At 49.4% G+C, this 17,647-nt stretch overlaps 1 protein-coding gene across 1 annotated transcript in view; it reads left to right on the top strand.

Annotated features, from left to right (window-relative positions):
* Positions 1-17,647, top strand: part of Adam12 (ADAM metallopeptidase domain 12) — a 263,686-nt gene that overhangs the window by 71,081 nt on the left and 174,958 nt on the right. The gene's annotated exons all lie outside the window — the stretch shown is intronic.

Genomic DNA, 17,647 nt, shown 5'->3' with positions numbered 1-17,647 from the left:
ACCCGTAGCACCCCACCCGTGGCCAGTGGTGCATGTGAGTCCTGGTTGAAAGTCCAAATGCTGAGGATTTTCAGCCGTGTGCTGGGTCCTTGCTCAGTGCTCTCCCAGGGTGGTGGGTGAGGGGAGGAGTATTTTGCTGGGTTTGTTCATCTCTGAGCTCATTTGTTCAGTCCCAGTGTTTGGACCGGCACCTGGCACAGAGAGCAGGCACTTTCCAGGAAGGCACAGGTAAATCATGGCCTTCATCTCTGCCCACAGGCCAGGGATGTGCAGGAGGTAGGCCTGGAGCTAGGCCGCCTCCCTCGCGTTGCAGCTGCACATAAAGAAGCCTAGGGTGAGGTACGGAGCCCAGGTGCACGAAGCCGTGAGCACTGCAGCCTGCAGCACAGGGTGCACCGACGCTCTCCTGCACTCCTCCTCCTGGGCCGCTGCCCTTATGGCTTGCAGACACCCTCTGATTCTTCAGCTTTCAATCTGAACTTCAGAAATCTTGAACTTCAGTGAGGAGCCGCCGAGTCATGGGCTCGCTGAGTCACGGGGTCACAGGAAGCGGGTTCCGTTTTCATTCTTGGAGTTTCTGCAAACGATGGGACAGAAAAGGGAGCAAGGTTATAGCCACCGAGCAGCATATTCGGTGTACTGCTGCCACTGTACTGATTTGAGAGGTATTTTTAGAGTCACATGTTCATTACTCATGGTTGACATTTTTACTAGTACTGAAAGTTAGATAACAGCAAGGAATTCCTGGTGGGTGACATATTCTCAAGGTTGGTGCCGAGCCCTGTCGTAAATCATTTGCTTTCTTCTCAGGCTGTGGAACGCCAGCAGCTCCTCATGACATGGGCCAGAAAGCACATGAGATTCTCAGGACTGAGGGGCCATTGGGAAAACCCCTATGTGACAGAGGCAGCCTCTCTCCTAAGTATCTAGCAATGACTGTTGAGTGAACTGGGGTCTCCAAGTTCCTGCTATTACTGTGTGATATTTGAGTGAAATTTGGTCAGTGGATCTGTGCTGTGAAATCTTTCTCATCCTTTTGTCGGGGGACAGACAGGGCGAGAAGAGTTAATATTAGGCACAAGTGTTTTATACAGTAATATGTTCAAGCTCTCTCCAGAAGTAGTAGTGCTAAATACAGCTTACACCCGATTCTCCTTACGTTTTCCAACTTAGTGTATTAGCAAAGTTGATTTGTGATGGACACATTAAGGTTGACGTAGGGACCACTTTTAGATCTTTTAAATGATAATTGTAGCTATTTTCCAACAAGATGTGATTTTTATACAATTTTGAAACCATTTTCATTTAAATGTCCAGTGACATTTCTTCGTTGCTATAGAAAAATAGAAGTATAAATTTGTACCTGCACGGATAGCTGGATGTCTGCAGAATCTACCTTGGGTTGTCTGGGGCCATTTTCTTGAGGATAAAACTATGAAATCTGGGTCACTTTATAACGGGTTCAAAATAAAGAGGGGAAGGAAGCAATTACCTGTACCTTCACACCCACAGACCAGTATCTCCATAGTTACCTTGTCATCCTTCTCCAGTTCATGAGAAATAAGATGATCTTTCTGACCCTAGGGCCATTTTGCACTGTGTCTTAGGTCCTGTTTATTTCTGCCTCTCTCCAGCAGAGCACCAGAGATTGGCTCCTAGGTATTTTCTCAGTCTTCACTGTCTTTCCTAAACCGTCACCATCCACTCTTTCCTTCCCACGGCTAAATACTGCTGGTATCACCATTGTTTGTTTTAGAAAAAGAATTCCATTTGTCTGCCTACCTGTCTGCCTGTCCGTCCGTCCGTCCATCCATCCACCCACTCATCCACCCACCCATCCACCCACCCATCTCCGTCATCTTGTAGCCAAACTGTTGCCGCCCCTTCCCCTCTCTCTCTGGCTCCCTGCTCTCCTTTTTGTTCAGAGGTCCCCAATGAAGAGCCCTTTCTTGCCAGACCCAACCTTCTCTCCCAGCCCACTGCCTCCTCCTCCTGACTGGTGCCCGTCATCCTCTTGAGGACTCTCCTATGCTGACTTCCATGAGGGTCTCTTTCTTGGAGCCCCCAGCCTGTCCAGCCTTCTGTTTTCTCCTCCTCCCTCCGCTGCACGTGGGTGGGTGCCAGGACACCGGCTGATGGAATTAACCCTTAAGGGACACTTTTCCTGGGAAAGGAACAGGATTTCCCCTGCCAGGACCGGGTCCCCTGCCCTTAGGTCTGAGTTCTGGAGGCTTCCTCCTAGACCTGTCTCCCACTGCAATCAGTTCCAAAAGGGATTCCTGCCCTGCTGCCCCCTGTCCTCCAGTCCTTCAGAGATGGCCCACTATCTTCCAAGGCCAGCCTCTCCGAACATGAGCTCCTGGTCTCTCCCATGCCTCTGTGGTTGGTTTGATTCCTGCTGTGGGCCGGAAGGGAACTCCTTCACTTATAGATCAGTCCAAGCGCCTGGGTTTCTTTCCTCGTCCCACAGCAGGTCCCCATCAGTACACACTTGGGTTGTTTCAACAGTCTTCTCTATAACCTTCCAGAAATTCCCTGCCACTAATTTTTCTTACAGAGAAGCCAGACTAGATCCCCAGACTTCTCACATTCCTGTCCCCTGCCAGCTGAGTGTCCTTCCCACAGCATGGAATGGAGCACATGACTGTGATGCCCACTCGCCCTGGGGTCCCCTGAGGCTAGGGAGGGGACGTCTGCACCTCCAGGAGGCTCCTCCTGTCCTGCCTCCTGCTCCTGCCACCTGCTGCCTACATCTTTCCTCTCCTCAGTATAACATCCCTGGCATGTGCCTGGCTGTCACCCCTCCTCTCACAGCTCTCCTGCTGGACCGCCGTCATCACCTTTGTGGGGACACCCCACCTGCCCGTTTTCTAGGTGCAACCCGAGGTCCTCTTCTGGAGCTTCTCTGCTGCACCTAATCCCACCCCCACCCCCCACCCCCATCCCCACTCGAGTGGAGCCCTGCTTTCTCTCTGGGCCCACACACCTCTGTTCCTCTGTTACAACAGCAAGGCCTTTCGTTAGATCTGTTAGTAGGTTTGCGTACACTAATGGATTGGGATGTGATGCATAGGATGTCCCTGTAGCCCCAACACCACACTGGCACATTAATAGATGTCAGTGACGGCTGATGGAATTAACCCTTAAGGGACACTTTCCTGAGAAAGGAACAGGATTTCCCCTAGTAATCGGATCATGCAGTCCAAACTCTCCACCGTCTTCACCAGGCTTCTCCAGCCTACAGTTTTCCAGAAGATGCCTGGAGAGAGTCCTGCCTTTGTTCCTGCACCCTCTCTTCTCTTAGCCTCTCCGGAGTCGTCTCTCTCACCGTCTGTAGCTCCTTTTCTCGTCCACACAGTCTGTGCTACATCAACGCAGGCGGTGTCCTGACGGCCAGCCTGTGCGTCTGCTCTCCAGCTGTCTTGTGCTCTTTGTCTTGTCTCTGCGGCTCTGAGCCACGTGAAGACAGAGGCTGTGCTATATGCTTGCCTTGACCGTCACCAGCGCTGGACTTGTGGCAGGCACTGAGCAGCAAATCAAAACCTGCTGAGTTGTTTAGATAACTCCTGCTTCATTCCCAAGTAGTCAGGACAGTCAAACCCACAGTTTTATGGCTGAACCCTTGTGTCCTAATCATGGGGCTGCCAAAGCATGAGTAGGCAGTCTAGAAATGACTAGAATCTGAGCAACAGAAATCTTCGAATCCTCCTGATCCAGTTGGTACCGTGCCCTCCAGTGGATTTTAATAGCACTGAAAATCTTCTTTCAACCACTTACTCTAGAATCTAGAAGCTCATAGAGGTCGGTCGCTGGAGTTGAGCCTGACGCTTCCCAGTGTCAGTGTCTGTGCCGTCCCAGAACAATCAAAGGCCCTTCTACCCCTGAAAAGCAGCCAAGGCCCTGCCACAGGACAAAGAGAGAAGCAGTGCCTTCCACTGGGCCCCTTCTCCCAAACCTCTAGGTGTTTGCATGTCTCTGAAACCCAGAACATGTTTTCCCATTGGTATTCTCCTATTTATTAAGTTGATATCTATAAGAATATGACTTGTATCACCCCTAAAAAGAGGTTGGTAGAGATCTATTCACCCTGAAAGTGAGCCAGGCATTGCCTAAACACTTTGACCTGGCTAAATGAGTCTTGGGATTCACGGGCAGTGGCTCCCCGCTGGGTGGCACTGAGAACAGTGTTAGTCCCTGCCTCCCAGGGCACCTGGAGAAGTGAGATGATGCCCCAGAACAGCTTAGTTTCCAGTAAGAAGCCAAACCAAGGTTCTGGTTATGATTACACTCAAAATTGCTATCTCTAAATATCATCAATTTTATTTTTGTGCTGCTTAAACATCCAAGAGTTTGGCACCAGAAGGTTTTGAAGGTCAGCACCATGAGGAGTGTGGGGCAGGAGCCTCACGCAGAAGTCCCCTGTGGCAGGGGAAGACTTCATGCTGCTCCGAGTGGCACTGCAGGGGCCTTGCTGCAGCTGCTCGGCCTGCAGACAAGGGGACGTGTCCACAGGGGAGAAAAAGGACAAATTCATTCATAGTCGCACAGTGGGTGGCAGGTAGCTGCTCTGGGCTTGCCTGTGCATGTACGTCTCTGTGTCACAGCCATGGCTGGGTCACATTGCTTTCAGGGGACATCTTTTACATGGAGACAAGAGACATTCTCTTGCATGAGATCACAAAAGCCCACCACAATTTGTGACATTAAAATCAGGCATTCAGCAGAGCCAGTGGGCGATATTTCTCACCATGTCTGAGCCCAGAACTGGAGGCGGATCGGGGTCCACCTCTTTCTGCCCAAACATGGACATCTCGATATCCTGAGGAGCCTGGGACCCCGGCCACAGCTTTGTTTGTTATTTGTGTGGAAGTCTCAGGGAGAGAACTCTGTACCTATTCCAACCAGATAAGGCAAAATGGTCTTCATGAAACAGGTTCCCACAGCTGGTGTTGAAGGCTTTGCCCTAGACCCTCTGGTGGGACAAGCAGCCTGAGTTTTACAAACTGCTGAGCTGGCACTGTCACCAGGGGAGCGGCCTCACCCCCCACCCCCGCTGTGCTGGGCCAGGGCTGCTCACACTGCTTAATTTTGCATCATTTTGCCTTGATTTTGAAAGTCTTTGGGGAATTTCCATGGAAAATGAGCAAGCCCGCTCATGACTGACCCAGAAATGCAACTCCGGCCCCTGCGTGAGGAAAAGCCTTAGAAGTCAAAGTCTGATCATACAATGTAGGTAAGTGGGGGCTCCTGGAAATGTCAAGGGCATGGCAAAGTATGTTTTTACAAGTTGACAAAGTCTGGGGAGAAAAGAGGCTTAAAACTAAAGTGTTAGGAGCTGCTGCCAATTGGAAATGATTCACAAATGAAGATAAATCACCCCTGAGCATATAATGTGGAACAATGGGAAAATATTATCAAAATTGTAAAAATTTGATTTGCATGCAACTTTTTAGAAACATAGCTTTGTGAGTGTAAATTGAAACAAGCAGACTGACTCATACAGTGGGGCGGAAATCAGTCTAAGTTTCCAAACGTGTATGTCGGGAGATGATTATTGGATTTGGGAAAAAGAAAAGAAAAAACACTCAAAGCTTTGTTTTACTCCAGTAACTCTTTCTCTGCCATGAAGGATTCCAAAGAGTCTTTATGAAATCCCCAAAGTGCCACAACCCTGTACACGACATCCATACGACAATTAATAGCACCACGAAGCAAATATCTGCTGCTTGTTTTTATTCCATGAAGTCATCTCTAAAATTATAGTAATGCTCTTGCAAGTACTCGTGTCCTGATTTTACAGATGAGGACACTGCTCAGAACATTCTCGAAGCTTGCCCCAGGTCGCATAGCTCTTGAGAGACAGAGTCACGATCCAGGCTCCGTCCACACTAGCCTTAACTACACCTGCATGTCCAGGACCTCCCAAGGCTTCCAGCCAAGCCGTGGGCAGGGACAGGCCACTTCCTGCCATGGCCTCAGCACGTCTTTGGAGCAGTGGACTGAGAGGCTTAGTGTGTGCGTTCCACTTGTGTGAGGAAGAGATTTAACCCAGGATAGAGGTTCTGCCCATTCAAGTAGAAGTCGTGGTTTCTGAAAGACGGAGGAGGCAATTTACTGGATGACTTTTTTCCTAGAAGTCAGACTGGTTATGATTTTTCTAATGTATGATTCATAAAACATAAACCTCCCCATTTAAAGGGCATGGTTTCGGTGAGTTTTGATACATTCACAATGTACAACTATCCCCGCTGTCTAATTCCAGAACATTCCCATCATCCCCCAAAGAAACCCAGGCCTGGGAAATTCACTTCATATTGCTCATTTTTCCGCCTCCCCAAGGCGCTGCTGAGCACTCATCCTTCAGTCTCTGTGGCTTTGCCTTTTAGACATGTCTTATAAATGGAATCATACAATATCTGTCCATTCCTGTCTGTCTTCTTTTACTGACAAGAATGTTTACAAGGTCATCCACATTGTAGCATGTGCCAGAACTCCTTTTTATAGCTGAATAGTATTCCATCATACGGGTATGTTTTGTTTGTTCGTTTATTTGCCAGTCGCAGAATGACATGTGGAGGCTTCTCTCAATTTTATTTCAAGGAGTTTGGCATAAGCTCTAGAAAATCAGAAAAGTGAGGCATGTCACTTCAAAATAGAGGCCATGTAGTCATCCAGCAGCACTGGCCCAGCAGTTGAAGCTCTCTAGTGGTTTCCTGTTGCCTTGGGAACACCATGTGTATCAGTCAGGGTTCTCTAAAGGAACAGAATCAACAGGAGGTATGATTATAAAAAGGGGATGTATTAGATTGGTTTACACGACCAGAAGCTGGACAGTCCACAGTGGCCATCCACAGGCTGGAAAGTTGGAGGAAACAGTAGCTGCGCAGTCCAAGAGGCTGAGGCCCCAGGACAGCAGGGATCAATGGTGCTACCCAGTCTGAGACGGAAAGCTTCTGGAAACTCCCTGGAGACTCACGCAGAGTCCACTTGGGAAGAGTGAAGGAGCAAGAGTCTGATGTCCTCAGGCCATCGCAGCCGCAATCAAGAACCCATTCAAGTAGATTTGAGCTTGCATCGACTGCTGCTGCTGCTCCCTTGCTCTTCCAAATTTCATTTCATCCAAACCACCATCCTATTGGATGGTCCTGCCCACACTGAAGGCGGGTCTCCATTTCCCTTCGCTATCCCACACGCCAATCATTCCTAGACACACCCTCATTAAAACACACCCCAAAGCCTCTTGATCATCAGCATCTCTTAATCCAATCAAGTTGACGATTCAAATGAACCACTGCCCCATGAAACCCCTGACCATGACTCTGCAGGCTGCCTGTCCAGCCCTCAGCCTCCTGTCCAGCCTCAGCTGGGCCGGCCTCAGGAGCTCCATCTGCAGTTCTCTGTTCCTCAAACACACTGTCGACCTGCAGAGTCTCCCATGGTCTGTTTTCTCTGCCTGGACAGCTCTGCCTCCCATTGCTGGCTGCTCTCTCTTGGCCTTTGATTCTGTATAAATGTTGAAAGAGCTCAACTGACCACCATCTGAATGAGGCCTGCCCACTGCTGACTCTCTCCTGGTGCATCTTCAGAATCTATTGTTGTAGGGTTTTCTTTTTTTATGTTGGCCTCCTCCGTGACCCATAGTCACTACTGACGGGGACCCTTTCTCTCTCTCAGAGTAGCTGAGTCAGCACCTGTGGGATCAGTCCATATCAGGAGGGCTACCTTGATGCGCCTGGCCAGGCTGGGATGCCTTGCAGCCAAGACAGTGGTCCAGGAGCCAGATCAGCTCCAAGAGCTGCCGCAGTCTGGCTGGGCACAAATCTCGAGCCACTGAAGCAGGAACAAACTTTATTTTTAAACTGCAGGAAAACACTTCACACAGCTCCCGGGGAATCCTCCCGAACGCCACGCGGCTCATCCAGGAACCCCCAGCCAGAAATATCTCTCCCGGAAATCCCTCCTCCTGCACTTCCCCAACCAATGGGAACTCTCGGGGAATCCCCGGAAATCCCCACGAGAACTCCAAAATAGTGCGAGAACTCAAAAGTTGCGGCAGAGGCGGATAGTAATGCCTCGCCTGTCAATCAATACTGTTGGCAAAATGCCAGGGGCCATACAGACTCGGCCGTGGCTCTCAGCAAAGAGCATCACCTGGGACCTCATTAGCCATGCTGGTCCTTGGCCTCCCCGGGGAACTCTGGGGATGAGGCCAGCCCTTCAGGAGATTCTGGTGGTGGTTAGCATTTGAAAAGCACTTGCCAAGAAAACACTCCCAAGTCCACTCTTATTGCTACCCTAGTGTTAGAACTCCCTCTGCAGGTAGAACCGTTGCTCCCCAGAATGAGTCACAGAGGTCAGGAGAGGTTGCCAAGTCTCCCATTGAAGGTGTAAGCAGTACCCAGGCCTCCTACATATTTCATGGCTCTTTCTTCAGTATGAGAAAAAAGAGCTGCTGTGTGATCTGGAAATCCTACCTCTGGTGTATGTCCAAAGGAAACGAAGTATAAGATTTCAAAGAGATAATACCTAAACACCCATGTTCTCTGCAACAGTATTCACAACAGTCAGGATATGGAATCAACCTGCCTGTCCATAAACTGAAAAATGGATTAAGAAACATGCACACACAGACACACACAACGTACTACTATTCAGTCTTAGAAAAAAGGAGATCTTGTCCGTTGCAACCACATGGATGAACCTGGGGACACTGTGCTAAATAAAATAAGCCAGACACAGAAAGACGAGAGCTGAATGATTGCTTCTGTGTGGAATCTAAAGAGGTGGAATTCACAGAAGCTGAGGGTGGAAAAGTGGTTGCCGAGGTCTGGGAGGGGGAGAACGAGGAGATGTTGGTAAAGAAGGAAGAATAAGTTCTGGAGACCTGTCTGCAGCATGGTAAATGGATGGTCTGTACACTTGGAATTTGCTGAGATAGATGTTCTCACCACCAAAAGATGACATGGGTCACCTAGCTTGATCGTGGGAACCACTTCACAGTGCACGCTCACATCAAGAGATCGTGCTGCTCACCATAAATATGTGCAGTTGTCAATTATTCCTGGATAAATCTGGGGAGGCAAAGGAAAGGAGGACCTGGACTCTTCTAGCCTGGATACAGGGTGTGGGATGTCACCATGTCACATTTGGAGATAGAACCTCCCTGGCACCAGTTCTCACCCTGAGGATTTCCAGACATTGATCTCTCTTCTGAAATCACAGATATCCTAAAGTATCCCTGATGGCTCTTATTTATGGGGTGGTTTCTGTCATCCTCTTGGGGCTGATGTTCCCTCTGAGAATTGCCTGCACCTATGGTGCCCAGAGCAGAAGGATTAAATTTTTAAAAGGGTGTGTGTGACTTGGCTGTATGCCTTTTCTTCAGCTAGCAATTTGAATGCTTAGCAATGCATAATCCAGGCTTCGGGCAAAGACAGTGCTCAGCCAGGTTCTGTCCTTGGGCCAGCCGCTACAGGGTAGATGTGCGCCTTGCTTCTGAACACCTCCCGCACTGGCAGGCAGCGTGGATGTGCCAGAGGGAGCCTGGCAAGAGGGTCTGGGCCAACTCAGACAGGGCCTGGGCATGTGTCCTGGAGGCATGCCACCTGAGCTAGGCACAGAAGGATCGAGGAGCGCGAAGGTGGAGGCCACCAGGTGCTGTGAGGACACCAGCAATTAGTGTATATTCCTGGCTTGGAAGCCACCCAAACCAGAGCACTGTGCAGATCCCACCTGCCCATCATGGGACGAGGTGCAGGCCTTTAGAAGGGAACCAAATCTGAATTCCCCTCAGAAAATTATTATAGTCTAAGCGTCCCTAATCCAAAAAAATCCAAAATACAAAGTGTTCTGCTATTTGAAACTTTCCCAACAGTGTCCCAATGCTCTGAAAGTGTGAGCTCTTAAAGAATTTCTGATGTCAAATTTTCAGATTAGGGATGCTCCACTAATAAAGGCAGAAAGTCGATGTGTGCAAATCCAGGAACAGGGTTCCCAGGCACAATGGGAGGAGGGCTGCAGCCTCCGAGCTGTTTCGAGGCGGCTCACAGGACCTCGGGCTTTCCACCTCCGCCATGCCCCACGCTGCCATCTTGTCCAGCAGCACGTTGGTTCCCAGGGCTTCACGGAGGCCGTGAGACTGTTTTCTATGTAATTTTATTTCTGCGCTTTCTGTCCTACCTGCAGCTGGAAAATGCGCTGTTCTGTGTGTGTACTTAAATTCATATACTTGAAATTTGTTCAGTCTTGAAAGTTAGTCTTACACACTGTTGCACCCTTCTGTCTACTGAAAAAAAATGTTGACACAGTTTTTGCCTGTTTGGTTTATTTCAGCCCCATGGTGCCCACTCAGTCAATGTGATCCCACTCACAGAACCCGAGGCCTCAATATGCTAGTCCCTGAAACTTTCTCCCCTTTATCTCTTGGCGTATGAATAACGCATGTGTGTGCCTAGCCTCAGAAGAAAACCCTTCTTATGCAAAAAAAGAAAAAGAAAAGAAAGAAAGAAGAGGAGGGAGGATGTGCGGAGCCGAGTGAGTGCTGGTGAAGTCTCAGGTTTGCCTCAGACACGAGCTCAGACTCTGGTTATCGTGACTCTGAAGCTGTAGATAGTTTCGGATTTATTTCCCGAGCTCTTGCCTGGAAGAAGGAACGACAGAGACGTTTAAGCATAAGGCCAGGCAGCTTCCTGTTCTGGATATTACATTGCATGTTCTTGGGTTAATTTCTGAAGTATGCTATATGTTTTTCGGACTCACAACTTTTTAAAAAAGTTTTTATCGTGCGTATTTAAGGTGTACCGTGCAATGTTATAGGGTATGGGCAGGCGGTAAAATGGTGACAATACAGACCTATAACTTAAACTCCTGATTTAAGTTTAAATTCCATGGAAGCAAGAATTTTGAAGGACGTCATTTTAAAATGATTTATGCATTTCTAAAGTGGAATTAAAGTTGAATTTCTCAGAATGATTTCTTTTTCTTAAAGGAAGGCTTGGATAAATCCTTTCTGGAGTTAAGAATCATCCAGCTTTGTTTTTTCTGTACCATTGCGAGGGCACTGAACTCATCCATTCCCCGGTCCTTTCGTCCTAACTTCAATAATCGCTGAGCCACTCCTAAGACCAGTGCAGGCCAGGTACCACGAGAGAGCACCACGTGATACGCCTTGATTTTTGCATCTTCATGGGTAGTCCCAGGCCACCACCTATCATCACGGTAGGCTTGGGGACAGGGGTTTACATTGTATTCTTTGAATGGCCTCTCCTGACAGGGTGCAGGACATAAGCCAGGCCTCTACATACAGTGGGCTGAGTATCATTTCCATTAGGGGAGTTTTGGTACCTGAGTGCTATTTTGGGGGGTCCCTACCTAAGCTGAATGATATTTGAGTGGTAGAGGCAAACTCACAAGCATCACAGCCTGGCATGAAATTGAAAGCCAGGGAAAGGGAAGGAGGAGACAGAACACACTAAGGAGCTAGAGATAACGCCTGTTGGGAAAGGAAACTCGGCTGAGTGTTTTCGGGAAAGACTTCTGGGATTTGCTTCCTGTGAGTCCAGTGAAAGGAAGGGGACCAGTTGCGTATGGTGGCCATGATCTGCTGATGATTGACTCTGGCTGATGAGTCTATGGGGCTGATGGGGAGAGGGGGTGATAGAGGGGAGGCTCTCTATTTGTATATGTAATTTAAAGTCTCCAAAAAAATTTCTGAATTGTAAATTGTCAGGCTGGCAAAGAGGAGCAAGCTGAAATTCCCATAGTGTTCCAATAGCCAAGGCAAAGAATGCAATATTGGATTAGGTCTCAGTACAGAAAGGAAGTATGGCGGATTTTTTAAAGTCCCCACATTAAATGCTATGTTGAGGGTGTTTATTTAAAGAGTGCTGGGAGTCACGCTAATAAAGGCAGAGGCGTATGGGGCCGAGGAATGGGGCGGTGGGAAGACTGGCCTGGCTGGAGGAATGTGGGAAGGCTGACGGTGCTGAGGATTGCCAACACTCAGTGAGAGTGGAAAGCAGGCTGACTCTGGTCAGGATTAGAGCCTCTTAGGTGATGCCCCCTGACCTCCTGGCCAGGGAGGGGTGCTCCAGTGCCATGTGAAGGTGCCCTCTCCCCCAGCTCCCATGCTGCACCTTGAGGGCTCCACTTGATGCCAGTCCCCTTCCCTTGGTGCTCTCTGTCCACCTCTCTCCATCCTTCCTTTCCTCCACCCTCTGCCACGTGACCCACAGATCCAAGTCCCCAGCCCAGCTTCTCTGGAGTTGCCAACGAGTCTGATTTCCAGGGACCAGCTCAGTTGTCCCACAGGCACCTGAGATTCAGCAAATCCAAGTCTGACCTTCCACCCTGGGGTGCCAGGTACAGGCCCTGGCATCAGCCACCCAACATGCACCAGGCCCACTGTGCACAGCCTCTGGTTCCCTTTCTGTCCTTGTCTGGTCACCCCAGGCTCAGACATATCCTCTGGGAGAATAGGGACAGACTGCAGGCTCTCTGGGTGCTCAGCCCTGGAGCGAGGGGTCCCTTCTGAATCACAAGTGTGTTTCTCTTGGAGGATGACCCTGTCCTCCCCAGCAGGGCACCGTGCCCCACACTCGCCAGCCTGGATTCCAGCCTCTCTGGCTGCCTCCCTGGTGCACTCTTCCCCTGTCCCTTGGTTCGGCCTCATCGGATGCATCCAGCATCACCTGCTCCTGAGCAGCCCCTCCCTCTGAATCTCTGCCTCCTCTTGTCCAACAGGATATCCAGCCTGTGATTTGAGCCTCTTGTTGATGTTGCCACCACCCTATTGGAACACTGCCATCATTTTTCTCATAAACCAATGCTTTCCAAACATTTTTTACCAATAGAGCTGTTTCTTCCACACAACCCAGAGCATTAAGTGGGCGGACAGCAGTAATGGATGCTGAGGCTCAGAAAGGAATTGAGTCTTTGTAGTGTTTAGTGAGCACACGCCGAGCTGACCTGTTCTCGGAGCCCCATCAGACAGGTAAATCCCTATCCCACAGATGAAGACACACTCACATGGAAAGTCTAAGTCACATGGGGGGACCTCGAGAGGCAGGAGGCAGAGCCAGGACTTGTTTGTCACCCCCAAGCGGAGTCCCTCCAGCCCTCTGCAGAAGCTTTCTCCATTCTCCAGCCTTTTCCCATCTCCTCCAGACAGGTTTTCTCCTGCCTCTGGGAAGCCACATTTGAGCCTGGGTTGTGTTGCTTCTGAAGGGGACGGAGCCTCCGCAGACCAGGCAGGCCTGAGGCTCAGCCCACCATGGAGCCACACACCCTCAGGGCCTCAGCCCCCGTCAGGCCAGGTCTTTCCCAGAGCAAGGCCACAGAGCTCTCAGGGTGCCTGGTGTGGACTCAGTGACCCTGTGAGTCATCTGGCTTGTGTACAACATGGACATGTGTCCTCCTCTTGTCTGTGACTCTCCCCAGCCCAGCTCCCCCTAGCTTCTAGATACAAGATGCCCTGTCTCAGGTCCCCACCCACAGCATGATGCCCTATTAATGCCTCATTACTATCTGTCACTGCCCCCAGCCTTCTTCCCTGAGTTGGGCACTTGCTCTGGGCCCCTGAGCCATTCTCTCATTCTCTCTCGTTAGACTTGGCTGTGGCCTGGTATGACCAATGTCATGGTCAACACTCCCACTTTTTTAAGGTATTCCTGTTTTTCAGATTAACCAACCTGCTGCTGTCCCAGCAAATCCCTTTCCCTCACCTATCCAGATGAGGGTAGGGACACAAATCCATGCTCTAGAGGTCTGAGCATCCAGATGGGCCAAGAGCATCAGAAGTATGTAGTTCCTCCGTTCCCCACAGCCAGGCAAGTTTTGAGCTTTGATACTAGACTGTGCTTATCTTTATTTTCTCCACTCACCAACTCAATATTTCACACAGATTAGCCATTCAAGAAGTAATAAAGGAATCGTGTTGTTGGACTATGGACAGTGTGATCAGACTACTTCCTAAGCCTGAACTTGGATGTTAGGTCACGTGGCTTCCGTTCAAATATCTCTCAGGGTTATAGCATCATAGAGTGTTGTATGTATTTGTATATGTGAGAGTGGACAACAGCAATCTGACTAGCTTTTAAGCAATTAAAAACCCCTGAGCTGTGTTATGTGTGCTTGAAGAGCCATTTGGAGTTTAGGCAATGTATGTTTTAACTGCTTTTATTAGTTTTATATTATGAATGTAATTCGTGATGGTCATAGAAAATAGAGAAAACACAGGTGAGCAAAAGCAGAATAGAAGCGACACCGTCCTGCCCTATTTGGCACACTTCTTTCCTGCCTTTTTTCTATGACGTGCTGAGCCCAGGGTTAGTGGTTTCCTCCGTGTGGGACCAGTGTGCATGCCGACTGGCCCGGGGATTCCGGATCCAGCTGATGGGTGTTTCCACATCTTCATTCCTTTTCTCAGGTGGGACAGCTGCAGCTTCCTTCTCAGTCACCTAGGTAGACGTTGATGTTCCTGTCATACACCTGCGAACAGCTGTCTGCCCACAGCTCTTCCCTTAATCTCTTCTTGTTTCCTTTATGGAACTTTCTGGGACACAGAATTATGACTATGAAGCCTCATGATATCAAGGATGACGCATAAATACGGTTGTCACTTACCTCTTTATCTGCTGTCGTAAATCAGAAGCTGCTTCACTGCGGCATGAGAAGCAACATGGGTGGGGGGGATCCCCAAAGCAGCCCAGTGATGGGGGGAGGAGCGCTTGGCTCACAAGTGTTGGGTGATCTTCGCGTGCTGACCCTCCCGCTGGATTGTTGAGGCTCTGGGAGGGCCAGGCCTCCGGGTTCCATTTCTTGTGTAACAGGTCTGTCTCCTGCGTCTCCAGCCCCCTCCTCCTTCCCAGCTCCATATGGCTACAAGAATGTGCCTTGGAACCTGCCTTAGAAATGGGCCTCCTGGGCAAAAAGTGGAATCACAGGAGGGCCCTGGATTTCCCTTCCCTCTGCCCCTGTGGACTCGGCGTCACCTGGGTCCCCTAGTGGGCATTACTGACAAGTCCTTTGATGTTCAGCATTGTCTATCGAATCTCACTCTAGTGATCCCTGGACTCACATTTGCTCATCATGTGCCTGTGAGGGAGACGGCCTCGTTGAAAGAAAGAGAAGTCGCGGGCTGGCAGGACGTTTGGCTGTGCGCGTGGGAGGCTCAGCGTGTCTGCTGTAGGACAGAAGGATGAGCATAAAGTTCACCCCTTCCTTCTTAGAACTCGAAAGTGCCAGAAGTAAGGACAGATATGTGTGACCATGTCATTTAGTAGAAAATTTCCCTGCATTTATTGAGTGTAAAATACCCTACTAGAAAGGATTTCTAATTATCTGGTTTCACTCTGGTATGAAATATACTTCTGAGTAGGATGTTTTCCATTTAAGTATTTCAAAAACATATGTTTAAAAAATATGACTAAACCTTCTCAGGGTTTTATAAAAACTAAATCCTTCTATCTGAGCCGAGCATTGTACATTTGAGGTTACTTTTTAAAAAATCTGTTTTGCTTCTGTTTTTGTTAGCTGCCAGTTCCTGGTCTTGTATGGGATGATCTCTTGGAATCGTACATTTAATAGAAGTTGAATGAAAAACATCTTAGGGTGCACATTAGTGGGTGGAAAGCCCTCACATTACGAGTGTTAAGCTTTTGTTAATACCAATTATTTGCTGGCGTGCAGAGGCAGTCTTGGGCTTTGTGAGCTTTCAGAATACATTGGTTTGCTTTTGCCGACAAGAGTTGGTTTTCACGGAGACCCTGGGAAGTGCTAGGGTGCTGGGGTTCCTCAGTGGGCAGGGGCATGCAACCTCCTCTTTAATGTAAAGGTCACTTTACATGAAAGTCAATGACTAATCCATGAGGGGTTGAGTAAGGGGCCTGGAATATAGAAAGTACTTAATATTGTGCTCAATATTGAGGAAGATGATGGTGATGGGATTGATGGTGAAGATGTGGTGGCAATGGTGATAATGGTGGTGATGGAAGTGATGGTGGTGATGGTGGTGATAATGGTGATTATGGTGGTGGTGCTCGTGGTGATAATGATTATGGTGATGATGGACATGATAATGATGATGGTGGTGATGGGTATGATGATGGTGGTGGTGATGGTGGTGGTGGTGGTGATAATGATGATGATGGTGGTGATGATGGTGATGGTGGTGGTGATGGTGGTGATGATGGTGATGGTGATAATGATGATGGTGGTGATGGACATGATAATGATGATGGTGGTGATGGTGATAGTTATGATGATGATAGTGGTGATGATGGTAATGATGGCTACAATAATGATGATGGTGATAATGATGGTAGTGGTGATGGTGATGGTGGTGGTGATGGTGATGATGGTAGTGGTGATGTCAAAATGTTGATGATATTAGTAACTGTCTATCTTTATAGGAATGTCGTTGTTGAAAGTGCTGTAAGGTAAGGGATTATTTTCAGAGGATGAACAACAAGAATAAGAAGTAAAATGGGAATAAAGTGAAACTAAGTATAGGCTGTGTTCATATTTTTAAAACTTGCAAACTTAGTGGTTTGCAGATCAGCTGTCCTTCTTTGGCTCATAAAGCAGTTCCATGGATTAGTCCGTCTTCTTTGTCCCTATGTACTGGCCCCTGGAAGGCCCCTGGACTGTACCGACCCCTCAGCAAGCGTCGGCTGTCACCTCATCCCTGAGCTGCACTCTAGGGCAAGCACTGCAGACACCTTTCTGACTTAGCCTTACAGCTAGGGCAGGGCTGTAATTACTAAGTCTCCCCCAAAGTCACTTAGCTGGTGGGGACGGAGCCAAAGTTCAAACTCAGGCCCCGCCTCCCAGTTCCTGAACCCTAGCCCTGTGCCCTCCTGGTCCTGTGCTTGGATGGAAGGGTTCTGGAGCCATGCTGCCACTTCATGGGTGAGAGCCTCATCCTGCGTCAGGGCAGCTATGGGCTGGGGGGCAGCGGTCACCTCCTCCCCTTCAGAGGGCAGCTCTGGACCGGGGGCCACGTGCTCACTGCCACATGCACGCTCACCCTTGTCCTCCTTCACTCCCACTCCTGCCCAGGAACTCATGCATCCTGCCCACGTGGTCCTGAGCCTGCTCAGGCAGACGCCCAGCACTGGCCCTGGGAGTGACCTGGGCTGTCGTGTCCCTGTGGCACCATCGTCTTAACACCATCTGTAGCGTGTGTGTGGAACACCATCCCAGCTTCCGTGGGCTGCCTGGGCCAGGTGTCCCCGACTGCAGCTCTCCCCAGCACGATGTCCACACTGGCTGTCCCCTAAGGGGTCTCAGGCTGAACTTCACTCCACATCCCTGTTTCAGTTACAGTTACGAAAGGCGTCCACTTGGTTCCACTGGGGAAGTAGACTGGGATCACCACCAACGGGCTCTCCCACCCTGAGAACAGCACTATAACAGTGGCTTTGTGACCTGGGAATTCCCAACTGCGATTCCGGGGAGGTCAGAGCGGAGCAATGCTCTTAGCCACACACCTGTGAGCTGTGGTTCATAGGTCTTTTTTTCCATCACAAAGGCTGACCGTGGAATGTGCTGAGATCCCAGCTGGCTATCAGACTGTCAGAGAAGAGCAGCCCACTTTGTGCAAGGGGCTCCGAGCTCCCCCATCCTAATTGTGTGGCCTCCATGTATG

Source organism: Marmota marmota, unplaced genomic scaffold, assembly GCF_001458135.2.
Source record: "Marmota marmota marmota unplaced genomic scaffold, marMar, whole genome shotgun sequence".
NCBI classification, from domain to species: Eukaryota; Metazoa; Chordata; class Mammalia; order Rodentia; family Sciuridae; genus Marmota; species Marmota marmota.
This window is presented reverse-complemented; position numbering and strand designations above follow the sequence as displayed.